We start from the raw sequence: 11,533 nt of genomic DNA on the forward strand, positions 1-11,533 counted from the left end.
ATGCTCAAATGTTAAGCACCTACTATGTGGCAGGCACCGTGCTAAACATGGGGATACAAAGAAGCAGTTGCTGCCATAGAGATGTTTACCATCTATAAGAAGACACTGTCTATCTGTCTGTGTTTGTCCTTTGTTTTTGAAGAAGACCATGACATCAGAGAAATGATGACATGACTTGCACTTGACTTTGTTTTGAGTGAGGGAGAGCTGTGTACAGTATGTACATGAATAAATATGTAAAAAAAAAATATGAGGCCAAAATTTGGTGAGGTGGGGTTGGGGTGGGGTCATTAGCCACTGAGAGATGAGAAAGTGTTTAAGTAGGGTTTTGAAAGAAATGGGGATTTCTAAGAGGAAGAGATTATAAGGGAGAGCATTCCAGGCACAGGAAACCACCAGTACAAAGCCACAAAAACAGAAGATCAAATGTTACGGGTGAGTCAGAACCAAAGAGTGATCTGGTTGGATTGAAAAGGGTGAGAAAGGGACTAATAAAAAATAAAATTTGAACGGTAAGTTGCAACCAAGTTGTGAAGGGCTTTAACAGCCAAACCAGAGAGATCTTTTATCCTAGAGGCAACTAGGAATCCTTGAAATTTGTGGTCAGACCTGTCCTTTAGAAAAAGCATTTTGGCATCTACATGGAGGAATCGAAAAGGGAGAGATTCCTCTGGATTGGATTGGATGGACTGGAGAAGCAGTGAGAGGCAATGTAGTTCTGAACCAGAGAAGTGGTCATGGAAGTGGGATGAAGATAGATATAAGAGTTATAGATAAAAGTAAAAAGCTTTTTTGGTTAACCTTTAGTAAACTGAGAAACATTTTAATGTAAAGGTAGCATTCACATCACCCAACTACTAAGCTCAAAGATCCTAAAATGCACATCTGGATACAGAGGTAAAAGATAGCACCTTCTTCCCCACTAGTTCCCCATGGAATCCCCCCAAAAGGGGAAAGAATCTCATACACGTGGCAGGAATGAGACTTTTCCCCACCCTGAAGGGAAAAACTAGGAAGCCATTTTGATAACAGCATCTCCCTAATGTGGATATAAATTGACAGAACTATTGCATCCCACTCTTATCTCCAGCTGACTGTAAATCTCTTATTGACAGACAAGGCTTGTTCGGGGGTTTCTTGTTTTTTTCCCTTTCCTCTTGTGGATTCTGAGTTATAAAATAATCATTCATTTGGAAATGCCTTTGCCCCAAATATTGGAACTCACAAAGAGAGTAATTTAAAGAACTAGGATTTAAATCCAATATTTTATGACTCCAAGCCAACATTTAACCCTTTACAACGAAGATCACTTTTGGCTGGAGAAAGTCAAAAGAAAATTTCATTAAGTAGGTGGCAACCTACTTAAAAGAAAAGAAAGATTAAACTGAATGCTAATTTTAATTCTTCGTAAAATATATGCTTTGTGGCATTTGAGGCAAGAAATAGAGCCAGACTACAAAAGTTGTGAATCCCTGCTGTTATGTCATATGTTTCAGAGGGACCCTTCCTTTCCTCCTCCGTATCATAACCTAATATTTACTAAGTGCTCACACTATGTCCCATCACTGCATAAGGTTATAAAATTCTGATTAGACATAATCCCTGCTGTCAAAGACTATTACAATCTGGTTTCCTTGGGGCCTCATTCAATAAACAAACCATATGTTCAAAAGGGCTTGATAATGATGATGATCCAACCAGCTCATAATAGCTACCACAACACTCACCTTATACCAGATGGCCAATAGTTTTCATAGCCTAGCAGTTGGGGGGGGGGGGGAGGAGAGGGGTTGGGGGAGAAGATGGGGGTTGATGTTTCTTTAAGAAGTGATCTTGGCCTCTGTAACTGGTTTCCCAGTGATTACCTTTCTTGAGTTTCCACACATTTTGCTTCGCGAAGAACACACCTATCTTCAGAGCGGAGCCAATATTCCTCAATTGAACGTGAAGTCTGCAAGAAGTAGGAAAATCCTATGTAGGAGGGGATAAAAGGTTTGTGCAAAAGAACTAGCTTATTTGTATATACTGTAAGTTAAACCAAACTGAGCAACCTGAGTCTCATTTGAGAGAATTTTACCTCTTTGATCTCTCTTTCCCAAAGAAATTAACTAGATTGATTACTTGGGCACAAACAGCTTCTGCCGCTGCACAGATAGACAACCTGACCAATCAAAGAGCAGATCTTTATCTCTAGGTTCTGCCTCCGCACAAACCTCCTTCCCCGCCCCTCCCTCCCCAACTTCCTGGTGGCATTTTTTTCTAAAGTCAAAGTTACTAACATGTTCACAGTCTCCCTTCTGACTCATCCTCTTGGTATTATACTGTCATACACTCCTTACCCCCTGGCTCTTTCCTAGCATCCTAAAAATATGCTCACGTCTCCTCTATCCTTAATTTAGAAGCAGACAACTCTTCCTCGATTCTGCCATTCCCTCGAGCTATCGTCTTCTTGCTCTTCTCCTCTGTTTCCAGGTCCTCACTCCGTTCTTTCCTTTGAGCCCACCTCCCTTCTTAATTCATCACAATCTGGCTTCACACCCACTTCTGTCCAAACTGTGCAGTACAGATGGACAAATGCTATACAGTTAGAAGGCTAGGGTTCAAATTCCATTTCTGTTCTTTATTACCTGTGTGACCTTGGAAAAGTCATTTAACATCCCTTCTCATCATAAAACAATAGTAATAGCTAGCATTTATACACTTTAAGGCTTATAAAATGGTTATTTCATTGGGTCCTCATAACAGCCCTTTGAGATGAGTTCTATTATCATTCCCTTTTTACAGACAAGAAAACAAAACAACCAAGCTGGGAAAGCTGGGGAACAACAGACAAGTCAATCAATAAACACTGATTAAGCACCAGGAACATGCTAAGCAATGGGAACAAGAAGAAAGGCAAAAGACAGTTGTTATCTTTCCAAAGCTCATTATCTAATAATGGGGTGGTTTTTGTTGTTATTGTTCAGGCACGTCCAGCTCTTCACGACCCCATTTGGATTTTTCTTGGCAAAGATACTGGAATGGTTTGCCATTTCCTTCTCCAGTCAGCTCATTTTACAAATAAGGAAACTGAGACAAACAGGGTTAAGTAAATTGGCCAGGGTCACATAGTAAGTGACTGAGGCTGGATTTCCAGTTCAAGTCACTTAACCCTGTTTGCCTCAGTTTCCTCATCTGCAAAATGAGCTGAAGAAGTAAATGGCAAACCACTCTCGTGTCCTTGCCAAGGAAAACCCAAATGGGGTCACAGAGAGTCAGACACAATTGGGGAAAAAAATGATTAAACTTCCTGACTCCAGATCCAGTATTCTATCCACTGAACCACTAGCTACCCCTAGGAGACAACATGCTAAGAACTATGTGCAAACAAGCTATATACAGGATAAATGGGAAATAATCACCAGAGGGAATTCACTGGCAGTAAAAGAGATTGGGAAATGCTTCCTGCAGAAGGGGGATTTTAGCTAGGATTTGAAGGACAACCGGGAATCCAAAAGGTGACACCCCTACCTTACACCACTGCCACCTCTATCCCCAATGCTCTTCAATTCAGTGGCACTGGTTTCCTTGCTGTTCTCCAACAAGGTATTACATCTCTGTCAATGGCTTCAGCATTAGTTGATGATGATCCATTAAGAACACTATGGAAGTGTTCAGCCTATCTCTCCAGGATTGTGTCCTTATCATTGTGGCTCCATCAGCACTGAGTAGTTGAGATGCACCAAAGATCCTTGGCCCATAAATAATCTTCAGGGCCTAGTAGAAGCACTCTGAATTGTTGCTATCAGCATAAAACTGAATCTCATCTGCCTTCTTACTGAGCCAAGATCTACAGGCAGGGGGTTCACTGGTCACGTAGAAACTGACTGAAATCTTTCAGGTTATATGGCAAGAGGAGGTTAGCCCAGAGGAGATCAAGGATGCCTCCATTGTGCATCTCTATTTAAAAAAAAAAAAAAAAAGGAAACTGATTGCCCTGTGACAGTGGGGGTGGGGGGGCCTCTCCCTTAGTCATTGCTGGCAAGATTCTTATCAGAGTCCTCCTTAATTGGTTACTCCTTCAACTGGAAGATGGTCATTTAAGTAAGAGCCAGTGTGGCCTCAAAAAGGGCTGAGGACATGTCTTTGATGCCCAGAAGAAATTCCAGGAACAGAACAGAGGTCTATTCACAACATTCACCAACCTGACAAATGCTTTTGATACTGTCATATATAAGGACTTGTGGAAGATCATGGTGAAATTTGGTTGCCCAGAGAAGTTGAGCAGTATTGTTGTATGCCAGTTTAACAATGGCATGCTTGCACAGGTTCTGGATAAAGAATGATGCTCTCATGTTTTCTCAGTCCCCAATGAAAGGAAGCAGGACTATATGCTTGCTCCCATGCTTTTTAGCATGTTGTTTTCAGCAATGTTGTCAGACAAGGATAAAAACAGCATCAAAGTCATCTACCACATTATAAACTATTTACCTGAAAAAGCTACAAGCCAAGACTAAAGTGTAAGGAGAGTTGGTGCATAGATGATTATGTATTCAATGAAGCCTCAGAGGCTGAGATGCAGCATGGTATGGATCTGTTCTCTGCTGTTTGTGTTGATTTTGGCCTGACAACACCAAGAAAACAGAGGTTCCCTATCATACAGCACCACACCGTCCATATGTGGAACCATTAGTTATAACAAATGGAGAAATTTTGAATTCTGTGGATAATTTCACTTACCTTGGCAGTATGCATTCCAGGGATGTACACGTAAATGATGAGGTTGATGCACACATTGCCAGAGCTAATTCAGCATTTGAGAGGCTCAAAAGTGTGGGAGAGAAGAGGTATTAGGCTGCATACCTAAAGATCTATAGAGCTATTGTGCTGACTTCATTGTTGTATGCCTGTGAAACTTGAATCATCCACCAGTGTCATGCCAGAAAAGCAAAGACAATTTGAATTGTCTTGGGAAGATTCTGAAGACAGCTTGGCAAGATAGACACTGGGGTCCTCTCTTGAGCTAAACTACCATGCATTCAAACTTTACTACAGAAAGCACAGCTCTAATGAGCTGGTCACTTATCCCAAATTCTAAACATAAGTGTACCTAAAAGACTATGTTATGGAGAACCCAAATAAGTCAAGTGCTCACATAGAGTTCAGAAGAAGGGGTTCCAAGGACACTGTCATGGTCTCTCTAAGAACTTTAGTTATCTATTGTGCCACATGAAAGACACTGGTACAGTACTGCCCAGCATGGTATGCCAGCATCAAAGAAGGTACCATGCTATATGATCAAAGCAGAACTGTGGCAGTTCAAAATAAACATAAGATGTACAAATCTAGAGACACCTCCATCCCACAAGTTCATATGACCCATTTGTACCTGATCTATGGTGGAGCCTTCCCAGCTTGTATCATTAGTCTAATCAACCACAGCTGAACACACTGTACCTTGACCCCAATGTGATGATGTCACTGGTCCTCTTCAAGCACAAAAGACAAACAAAAACATATCTCTGTCTCTGTGTATTTTTTCTGACTACTTCTCATGCCTGGAATGCTCTCTTTCCTCATCTCCATTGCCTATTTGCTAAGCTATTTTTAAATGTTTTTACTTTCTCCTTAATTGTTCTAGAGCATTGTTCTTTTCCAACTTGCTCTTTCAAATAGAATCTAAACCAGCATTTGTGTCCAGAGATAGTTCATCAAATTTTCTTCAACTTCTCCCAAATTTACCCTCTCCAAGTTCAATCTCAGATTTGATTTCACTAGTCCAAATCCCTCCAAGTGACCTACACAATTTTATTCCCTTTTATTATTTAGCTTAAGTCCTTCTCTCTTTTCCTGCTCCTCCCACATCTTTTTCTCCCCACACAAGCCAGAAGTAGAATTGTGTATGTGCTAAACTGGGTGATAGATTCTCTCAAAGTTTAGAGAAGGGAGATATCAATGTGAGACAGAATAGTCTAGAGAAGCTTCATAATATAAGTGAGACAAGTTGGGCTTTAAAGGATGGGTACAGTTGGGATCAATAAACAGAAAAAGAAAAGCTAGAAGGTATTCTGAGCAAAGAAACAGCATGCTTTTTCCACTTGTGACACTCACAAATTTTTACATGACACCAGGTATTTAGGTATATACAATAGGTACACAAATAAAACATTTACTGATAATAAATCATAAAGAAATTTATTTTAAAACAAGTCTTTGGTATACATATGATTCGCATTTATTAAAGACAAAAGTAAATTTGCATACTAATGAGATGGATGTGCTTATTTATTTTTACATAAAGAATTAAATCTTGGCAGAATATTTGATACTGTAGGAGACAGAGCATCTTCAATATTTTTCAGAGTTGATCGGCATTTTGATTTTGTAATTGTCAATGCTGAGAACACCGCTTCATATAAATATGTAATACAAAATGGCAGAAGTATGGTTGAGACCATTTCAGAAATTGTTGGAAATTCTGTCCTAATCCCAAGCCAAGATTCATTTAACGATTTTCTAGGAAATTCAAGTTTTAAATTCGTGTTGCTTGATAACTCAGCAAATTCTTCTTGAATTTTTAAAGGCAGATGATTGATTTTTTTTATTTCAATTGAGTATGGTTTATGAACCCAACTTAATTTTTTAGAATCAAAATTTGAAAGGAAGTATTTCTGAAACTGTGTCTCCAGGCATTTCAGATGATCAATTAATTGTAACTCCTAGAATTAAATCTTTGGGAAGGTGATTTTCAATTATAAAATCATCTGGAGCTATAAACATTTCTGAATAACTATTGTCCACCCTATTCTTCCATATGTTAACTTTTTTTGGAAAACTTTCCATTTTATATTTCAATATAAATGTTTTCCTTGAAGCTACATTTAAATCATTAAGTTTTTTAAAAATATCTGACAAGTAACAATTTTGAAAGCCATAAGTCACAATGAAAAAAATTAACAAAATTGGATTTCTGTTCAATCAAAAAAAAAAACTTCATCTTTGAATTTCAATAACCTGTTTAAACTTCATCCTCTTGAGAGACACTTTACCTCTGCATGCAGTAATAAGCTTTTGTAAACAGAGTCCATGTCTTTCCAAAGATTTGAAAACAAATGACTGTTAAGGGCTTTTAATGAAGTTAATGATTTTGACAGCATTGAGAAGTACATCTAACTCTGGTGATTTTTTTTTTGTCTACAAGTGCCTCCCAACAGATTTTGCAGTGAGTTAAAGTGATACATTCATTGCCATCAGCTTTAATTTTTGCTATAAATCCAACATTGTCTCCCATTATTGCTCCAGCACTATCTATACAGACTCCAACACAATTTTTCTATTGTAAACCTTCATTTGTGAAAAATTCATCGACTTTAAGAAATATATCTTCCCCTCTTATGTGCTCTTCCAAAGGGCAACAAAACTATTATTCCTCATGTATGCTTCTTTCATAAATATATCTGATATAAAGTAACAACTGTGCCATGTTAGAAATATCAGTTCTTTCATCTAAATGAATTGCAAATTTGGGGCTGCACTTAAGCCTGGTAATAAGTTGCTGAGATTCATCATTACTAATTCAGAAATCCTTTTGGAAACACTATCATTCAATAAGAGAATTTTACGGATTTTCTCCCCTTGCTTTTTCCCATGAACTATTTCTGACATTTTAATAGCAGGTAACACAAGATCTTCTCCTATTGCACAGGACTTTTTAGCTTTTGCAATTAAATAAGAAGTTTCCTAAGATGCAAGTAAATACTTTTCATTGACAGTAAAAAAAAATTCTCAAAACGTCATTTTTCTTTATATGAAAGATTCTAAAAGTCATTCAAAATATTCCTTGCAGTAGCACAACTTGGCATTAAGGCGTCATTTTAATTTGGCTGATTTCATGCTTTCTGCAACCAAAACTTCATTACAAATTAAGCAAAGAGTTTTTTCCACACCATCATCATCATTAGAAGTAAATTCATATTGCAAAAGTGATTCAGCCTATTTTCTTTTTCTTGTCAATTTAGGTGTACTACAACCTGATAACAAAGACTCTGCATCATTATCATCAGTATTTTTACCACTTCTGTATAAATTTAGCCACTTATCCATAACTGAAAAATATTTTTGTCTTAAAATATAAATAAATATGCTAACAATTTCTCAAATAAATACTAGCCTTAGTTGTTTGTGCTTAATTTAAAAAATTGATGTTCACATTTACATACACATACAGACACGATGGTGTAGAAATATTATGAAAAGACTTTTGTCCTTTTTTTGCTGCAATTAAATACTCATGTTTTTGTAAAAAGAAGAATATAACAGCAACCTTTAAAATCAAACATTTCAACACAATACAATCCAAAAATATACCAGTTTGATACATACATGCTGAGGAAAGACTGTAGGAAAATATTAAAAGTCTGTTTTTCATAATTAAACTATTATATTTCTGTAAGAGCATAAAACTTTGTATGTACAATAAAAACACTTCAATTCATAACATACAATAGTCTAGAATCTGAGCCAAATGTTTCTGGGAGCATTCATTGGTATGGCATGATGGCATGTGTGGTATAAAGTGCACATGTTGTATGTTCAGAACCAAGGTTGCAGTGAAGTCATACAATGCAACACAGGCAAACACTGCCAGAAACACCTTGGATCCATTAAAGGTTTGATTTTAAATTAATTTTTTGTTCACACATTCAGAAACCTTTTACTGTTGCCAAATTTTTGATCCTATATGGGGTTGTGACCCAAAGTTGAAGAAGCACTGAAGGTACAGAAGTGAGTATGACTCTAGAAAGTATAATAGATAATGAGACCAGACTGGGAGAGAAAGTACAAGTTGACCTGTACTGACAAATTCAGCTAGGTAGGCAATGTAGCATCATATCACAGAGAGCCTTGAAAACCAGACTGAGGACTAGTAGAAGTGACTAAATATGAGTTTTTGAGTAGGGGATTAACATGATAAAAATGGTACATTAGAAAGATTATCTAGCATCAGTATCAGGATGGACTAAGGACTAGATGTAAAGAATATACTTAGGAGGCTCTTGCAATAATTCAGAGATGTGATGAAATACTGGATTATGGTGATGGCAGTGGAAATTCGAAAGAACTGATGGATATAAGAACCCCCAGGAATCTCTGGATAGGTTCACATGGTGGATGAACTTGAATGGGAGAAAAATTACATCTTCATTTTAGCAACCACAAACTGAAACTTAGCATTTCTTTCAAAAATTTAAAGACATTATTCTGAGATGTGGTCCATGGCAGTAAATATATTGCCAAAGGGGTCAATGAGAAAGAGAGAGAGAGAGAGAGAGAGAGAGAGAGAGAGAGAGAGAGAGAGAGAGAGAGAGAGAGAAATTAAGAACTCTTGCCATAAAAAAAAGTTTAGACTTAGAGAAGTTTAAACTTAGAAAAGTTTAATAATGACTAATTGGACATAGGTGATGAAGGAAAGGAATATTTTTCCCTACCCCCAGTTCAGTTGATGTCAATCAATCAATAAACATTTTTTGAGCATCTCCTATGTGCCTGCTAAGTACTAGGGATACAAATAGAGGAAAAAGACAGTCCCTGTCCTCAAGGAGCTCACAATCTAATGGGAGAGACAATTTTTAAAAAATCCACATATATACAAACTACATAGAGGACAAGTCAAATGAGAGATTATTCAGAGAAGGAAGGCACTAGAATTAAGAGGGGTTGGAAAAGGCTTCCTGTAGAAAATGGGATTTTAGTTGGAACTTAAAGGAAACCAGGAGTGGTGGAGGGAAACCATTGCAGCCATAGTGGGGAGTCAGAAAACATCCAGATTTGAAAGATGAGTATCTTGTTCCTGGAAGAGCATGGAGACTAGTGTCACTGGACCAAAGGAGACCACATATCTGGAAGTGAAGACTGGAAAGGCAGGAGGGGGTTAAAGTACAGAGTGCTTTGAAGGAGGATTTTGTATTTGATCCTAAAGGAGATAGGGAGCCACTGGAATTTACTGAGTAGGGAGGTGACATAGTCAGACCTGTGTTTTAGGAAAATTACTTAAGTGGCTGAATAGAGGGTGCAGTGATGAGGCAAGCAGATCCACCAACAGACTATGGCAACAGTCAAGGAGTGATGAGGACCCGGAACCAGAATTGTCAGTATAGGAAAGGGGGCATATTCAAAACATGTTTTGAAGATGAAATGGACAGTTCTTGGAAACACTTTAAATGGGGAGAGGGGAGCGATGTAGTTTGAGACACTGAGGAGTTCAAGATGGCTCCTAGGTTGCAAACCTGAAGGATCAGGAGGATGGTATTTTCCTCAACAGTAATAGGGAAGGTAGGATCAAAGAAAGGGAGTATTTAGAAGGAAAAATAATGAGTTTGGTTTTAGACATGTTTGGTCTAAGGTGTCAGACATCTAGTTTGAGATGTCTGAAAGACTATTGGAGATTTGAGACTGGAGGTCAACAGACAAATTCGTATGAGATAGGTAGATCTGAGATGGTGTAGCATTACCAGCAAGAAATGATAATTAAATCCATGGAAGCTGATAAAAATCACCAAGTGAAGTAGTATACAGCAGGACTTCTTGCATGTCTCTCATTTCTCTTCCCAGTTTTTCCTCCACATCTCTAACTTGATTTTCAAAATCCTTCTTGAGCTCTTCCATGGCCTGAGCCCATTAGTGGGTTGGAATACAGAAGCCTTGACTTCTGTGTCTTTCCCTGATGGTAAGCATTGTTCTTCCTCATCAGAAAGGAAGGGAGGAAATACCTGTTCACCAAGAAAGTAACCTTCAATAGTCTTACTTTTTTTCCCTTTTCTGGGCATTTTCCCAGCCAGTGACTTGACTTCTGAATATTATCTTCACACCCACTTCTCCTCCAGATCCGCCCAGCCAGTGCTTGGGGTCTGAGATTCAAATGCTGCTTCCCAGCCTCAGGGCTTTGGCAGGGGTGGGCCTGCTATTCAGTGTGAGATCAAGTTCAGGTGTTCAGGTGGGGGCAGGGCCGCCTCAGGGGCTCAGTTCCCTCAGGGGGTTTATGCAGAGACCTTCAACAATGGATCCAGGCTCCTGTCTGCTTGGGGAGCCCCCTGTCTGCTCCCACCTCCGCTGCTGCCTCCTGAGGGGGCCTGAGTTATGGGGGCACCCCACTCCCCTCTCAGCAAGCCAAGAAGACCCTCTCACCAACCTTTGGGGACCGTGAGTGGAGGGACCTGCATGGCCACTGGAGATTCCGTCCCTGAAGCCTGCTTGGATCCGCTCCTCAGCTCCGGATCCGCAGCATGAAGGACCTTTTGCGAGAGGTTTTCAGGGCTCTTTGGAACAGAAATCTCGTCTGCTCTGCTGTTCTGTGGCTTCTGCTGCTCCAGAATTTGTTGGGAGTTCTTTTTTACAGATATTTTATGGGCTGTGGGTTCGGAGCTAGCATATGTGTGTCTTTCTACTCCACCATCTTGGCTCCCTGCCCTACAGCAGGACTTCTTAAACATTTTCCACTCCAGCGACCCCATGGTCACAACTCACAGTTTAAGAAGCACTGGAGAGAGAAAATGGA

At 39.0% G+C, this 11,533-nt stretch overlaps 1 long non-coding RNA gene across 1 annotated transcript; it reads right to left on the reverse strand.

The window, feature by feature from the left end:
- Positions 1 to 1,865: 1,865 nt before the first annotated feature.
- On the reverse strand, positions 1,866 to 2,159 carry LOC140530977 (uncharacterized). The gene is made up of 2 exons (XR_011976212.1): positions 2,078 to 2,159; positions 1,866 to 1,951 (listed from the first exon to the last, which is right to left on the reverse strand). It is a non-coding gene; the product is annotated as an uncharacterized lncRNA (long non-coding RNA).
- Between the last annotated feature and the right edge of the window lie 9,374 nt (positions 2,160 to 11,533).

Source organism: Notamacropus eugenii, chromosome 3, assembly GCF_028372415.1.
Source record: "Notamacropus eugenii isolate mMacEug1 chromosome 3, mMacEug1.pri_v2, whole genome shotgun sequence".
Lineage (NCBI taxonomy): Eukaryota > Metazoa > Chordata > Mammalia > Diprotodontia > Macropodidae > Notamacropus > Notamacropus eugenii.